Source organism: Humulus lupulus, chromosome 7 (assembly GCF_963169125.1).
Source record: "Humulus lupulus chromosome 7, drHumLupu1.1, whole genome shotgun sequence".
Taxonomy (NCBI): domain Eukaryota; kingdom Viridiplantae; phylum Streptophyta; class Magnoliopsida; order Rosales; family Cannabaceae; genus Humulus; species Humulus lupulus.
The window spans coordinates 144,496,049-144,501,617 of record NC_084799.1 but is presented as its reverse complement, the minus strand read 5'-3'; the positions used below and the strand labels follow the sequence as shown (position 1 = coordinate 144,501,617).

The 5,569-nt window shown below is 38.6% G+C and overlaps 1 non-coding gene across 1 annotated transcript; it reads right to left on the bottom strand.

The window, feature by feature from the left end:
• Positions 1-4,698: 4,698 nt before the first annotated feature.
• LOC133793070 (small nucleolar RNA R71) lies at positions 4,699-4,805 on the bottom strand. Its single transcript, XR_009874531.1, has one exon. It is a non-coding gene; the product is annotated as a small nucleolar RNA R71 (small nucleolar RNA).
• Positions 4,806-5,569: the final 764 nt, after the last annotated feature.

Sequence of the window (5,569 nt, the reverse complement as noted above, 5' to 3'; positions counted from 1 at the left end):
CCTACTAGACCCGGGAAAGGAAAAAACATTGAACTCCTTAGAGAGGAAAACTCATCATCTGAAGATGAAGATGACATTCTCGATGAAATTCTGAACTCAGGTTTTTCTACCATAGTTTTCCTTGTTGTAGATAACTTTTATGAGACTGATTGTGTGAAATCTGTAAAGTCATGTGGTCATAGAAAAATCTTCATTTACTTATATTTATCTCTCATTTCCAATGACTAGTTTTGCGCTTCACTTTTTTGCAGATCCAGACATGTTTAAGCAATTTAACACTTCCTCTGCCCAAAAGAGGAAACCTGGTGAAGGTAGTAGCTCAAACCCTCCGAGCAAGGTTGCGAAGACTGTATCGACTAGCCAGGGGAGATCATTTGACCATCCTATTGCTATCCCACGATTGACTCCTCCATCTATTCCTCCTTCAGCTATCTTAACAACTACCCGACCAGCTGACTTAAGTGAGCCCCTTCGCATTTCTGGTGAATATGGAAAGGAGTTATTGGACCACACTCTTCATCATGTAACAACAACTCAAATCCTTGAGACTTTACCCTGGCACAGTGTTGAAGTTGTCCTGCAGAGAGGCCTTGCTCAAATAATGAGTGTAAGCATCTTATCATCAAGAGCTCACACTTTCTTATTAATTGTTCTTATTTTAAATAGTTTTCTATAATTTATTTCAGGGACTTATCACTATCAGTCATGCTCAACACCGAGCAGTAGACTATAAGGAGATGGTCAAGGTCTTGAATGGTTAATTGGTGGAAGCCCAGGCAAAGATTGAAAGTCTGACTAAGTCTGAGAAAGATCTCCAAGAAAAGACTGAGCAGGCAGAGAAAACAATTGCTGACCGAGATAGATCGTTGAAGGAGTTGGTTGATGAGAACAACAAGCAAATCCAGACCAATAAGACACTGACCGACCAGCTGGAGAAGAAGACTCAAGAGAATGAAGAGCTAAAATAGGAAAAGGAAGTTGATCTGGCTCATTACGAAGAAATCTGCTTCCATTGCTTCTATCAGATTTGGAAGTTAAACAAGCCTCTCAACCTCGAATTTCTCTATGAAGAAGCAAAGGCTGAGGATCTAGCTAAATGTGAAGCCAAGGCTGCCGAGGAGGCAGCTCTCCCAGCTGGCACTGTGCTTGCCTCTCCTGCTTTATCCTTCCAACCAGAGGAGGTCCCTGATGCTGAGGACGGTGTTAACTAACCAGGAGCTAGTCTACTTGACCAATGAGCATTTTTGGCCGACTAGAGAGCATGTTTGGCCGACTAGAGGCCATGCTTAACTTGAATAGTGAAAACTTTGTTCCCAGCCAGTAGTTTACTTTTTTTTTCTTATACTCTTGTGAAGACAATTGCTGCTTAGCAGCTTTGATATTTTTCTCGTACGACCAAGCTGTTGTCATTTATACTTTACTTTTCTTTGCTAACTTGAAACATTCTAAGTTTTTTACATTATAAGTTTTTTGTGAATAGTAAAGTCACTCTGATGTATGCCTTATATTTTTGCATGAGTACTTAGTTTTCTAACTTAGAAATTCTAGACATTTCATAAGACCCTACTAAGTATATTTTCTCACACTCTTATTGCTCTAACATTTTATGAGCATAATGTTTATTGTCACACGAATATTTGCTTCTAACTTGAAATTTTGAAAAATTCCAAGTTACTTAAGCTTTGTCAAACAAGTTTTTGAAAAATTCCAAGTTATTTAAGCTTTGTCAAACAAGTTAACTTAATGGCCTTTTTTTACTTCGAAAATTTACAAGTCAACCTAAAAAAAAATATCTTAACTCGTGCTCTTATTGCCTGTGTTAAATTATATACCAGTATACCCCATGTGCCCCCCAAGTGATCAAGGGTTGAAAGATCCTTGGTCACTTGCTACTTGACCGAATCTATTCGAGCAGTTAATTACTCGTGAAACACATAGAGTATATGGAAAATATTTGAGCAGTTGAACACTGCTTGAACGTACCGACTAGTTGAACAATGTTTGAATAATTAACACACATGCATATTTGTAGCAAGAATCGACCACGCTAGGCGTAGTCTCTTTTATTACTCGTAAATTAAAAAAGGACAAAACATGTCTAATAACGAGTCTTAAACAACAAAAATTGTTCAAAAATAAATGACTGGTCACCAAATAACTAGCTCATAAACCAAACTTAAATAACAAGTTAAACAACTTGAAATTAAGCTACCACTCTGAAAGTAGTATTTAGTGCTTACCTTTCCAGTGGTTCATGATCAGGTTCCATTCAGCCAATAAAGTTTGTTGTAAGTGCCAGGAGGCAAAAATTTCTTGATCTGATAAAGTCTTTCACGATTTGGTCCTTGCACTCTAGCTGTTGGGTCTTTGATGAACACCTTTCTCAGGACCAAATCTCCGACCTGGAACTTTCGATCTTTCACCCTAGAATTATAGCAAGATAAATTATATACCAATATACCTATGTGCTCCCAAGTGATCAATGGTTAATTACTCATGAAACACATAGAGTATATGGAGAATTTCTAAGTAGTTGAACATCGACCAATTATTGTTAGTTTGTTTGACCAGGTGAATACCGACCAGTTGAACACTGCCCAGTTGAAAACTATTCAAATTCACTTACCAGTTGAACACTATTGTTGAGTCTAGTTTTTATTATGTTTTGGTGATGTTTTTAGTAGTCTTTTATTTTGTTTTTCCTTGTTTTAGCGCGGGTTTACGCTTTGTTTGGTTGTTTTTGTGAATATCAGGAAGAATTGAGCATGTGGAAGAAAATGCCAAAGAAAGGGAAGAAATAACCGAGTTTTCCATCATATTTTGATCAAGAATGGTTCTCAACACAATTTGGAAGTGTTGGTGAAATTTTGGGATGAAAACTTAAAAAAATGAGATTTCCCTTAAGAGCCACGGCATGAGCAAAGTAGAGCCGCGGCTAGGGGGAGAAACAGAAGCATGGTTTTTGAGGACATCTTCGGGCCGCGGCATAGCTATGGAGGGCCGCGGCATAGATGGGCATTTTGCCCAGAACTCGTCGATGCGGGCCGCGGCATGAAAAGGACCTCCTGCCCAGAAACTTTTATACGGGCCGCGGCATAGTGCATGTAGAGCCGCGGCCCGCCTCTTTAAAATTCGAAATCTTAGGTTTTTAAGATGGGAAAAAGAAGAGAGAAGAACGTACGGACGAAGGGAGGAGTTCTGGTTTTGAAGGCTCAAGCTTAGAGTATTTTTACATGTTTTTCTTTCTGATGTTATCTTTAATTTCTGTTGTGATTAGCACTATGATTATGAACTAATTTTCTGTTTAGGATGTTCAATTGAATCACTTGAATTTCTGTTATGACCTAATGCAATTTTAATTTCCTCTTCTTCAATCTTCTTCAATTCCATATAATCTGTTCTTATAGAGTGATTATTGATTGGCCATCTTTAGTCACATTCATATGTTTTTAAGTCAAAATCTGAGAAGTGAGATTTAATTATGCTTTGGTTATATTGGACATAATTTGATTTAGAACGAAAGTATCTGAATTAATTGTGTAACTGTTATTAAGTTGTGGAATTTAATGCTACCTTTGTGGTTCAATTTACCATAGAAATATAGGAAATTGTCACCTAGGTTGAGTTTATAATTCATAGTATGATTATAGGCTGCTGTTTCAACTTGTTAATTGAATTAGGTAAAAAAATAAGAAGAATTCATATTTTGCATTAGGGAATAATAGGAAGGATAGTTGATGAGATTGAATATCCTAATTGTTTCTCAGTGAATAAATTAAAAGTCTTACTATTAGTTATTATTCTATTTAATTGTCGATTATTATTTCTGCACTTTATTGGTTCTTTTGCTGTATTTTACAAAAATCAAGAATTTTAATTCATCAAATAGAACAAGAGATTAATTGACTGGTAATTGATAACTCAGTCCTTGAGGACGATACTTGGTTTTACCATTTTATTACGAGTTCGCGACTGTGTGCACTTGCATAGCAAAATTATCGCAACAAGTTTTTGGCGCCATTGCCGGGGCCTGAAAATTATCAATATCAGTCTAATTAATTTTTATTCTAATTTGATTTTAAATTCTCTCGTTTCTAATCTGTTTAGTTGCTTAATTTGTCTATCTCAGGTGAATTTTGGTATATGCATGGCAGAAAAGGAAAGGACACACTTGTTCCTCTGAATCTTGAGATTGAGAAGTCTTGCAATCAAATCAGAAAGAAGAAGAGAGAGGCCCATAAATCTGTAAAGATGGCACAGAATGAAGGGGATGGCAGGAATGTTCAAACTCCTGGAGTTGTACGAGGGGTTCAGGCTCAACCCAATGCTGAGAGGAGCCTGCGAGATTATGTGCTACCCACTCTGACGGGAGTACAAAATAGTATTTGCCCACCAACTGTAGAGGCCAACAACTTCGAAATAAAGCCTGCTATTTTACAAATGGTGCAGTCCTCTGTGCAATTCAATGGGTTGCCATCTGAAGATCCCCACACCCATTTGTCCAATTTTCTGGAGTTATGTGGGACCTTCAGATATAATGGGGTGAGTGATGACGCAATCAAGCTTAGGCTCTTCCCATTTTCTCTAAGGGACAGAGCTAAAAGTTGGCTGAACTCTCTGCAGCCAAACTCCATTGTCACTTGGCAAGATCTAGCTCAGAAATTTTTGTCCAAATTCTTCCCTCCATCCAAAGCTGCTAAATTAAGGGGAGAGATAAATAACTTTTGCCAGAATGACGGAGAATCATTATATGAGGCGTGGGAACGGTTTAAGGAACTCCTGAGAAGATGTCCTCATCATGGCATTGAACAATGGATGCTAGTACAGAACTTCTACAATGGTTTATGTCCGACAACCAGAACCATTATTGATGCTGCAGCAGGTGGCACTTTTATGAGCAAGAGCGCAACTGGTGCTTATGAGCTGCTGGAGGACATGGCTACAAACAACCATCAGTGGTCAGAGGAAAGATCATCAGGAGTTAGAAAGGTAGTTGAGGTGCATGAGCTAGATGCAATTACTGCTTTAACAGCGCAAGTAGCCTCTTTGACCAAGCAGTTGCAACAGAGCAGTGTATCTGCTAATGCGGTTCAGATGGCAGTGAGGTGTGAAATGTGTGGTGGTGCTTATTCTTTCGATCAGTGCCCTATCTGTAATAATAACACCCCAATGGATCATGCTCAAGTTCAAGCGGTGGGAAACTTTCAAAGGCCGCTCAATAATCCATTCTCCAACAACTACAATCCTGGGTGGCGAAATCATCCCAATTTTTCGTGGAAGAATAATCAAGGCCAACAATCTCAGTTTCAGGGCCAATTTCAGAATAACATGCCTCAGCCACCTATGAATCAAGCTTCGTCATCAATGCAGCCTAGGCCTCAACAATCAATGCCTCAACCTGAGAGACCTAATGAACTGCAAGCTGCCCTGTTGACTCTTACTAATACACAGACTCAATTTATGACTGAGACCAGATCCTCTATTCGAAACCTTGAGACACAGGTTGGGCAGTTAGCCAATATGCTCAATAAGAGACCCCAGGGAAACTTGCCAAGTAATACTGAAGTCA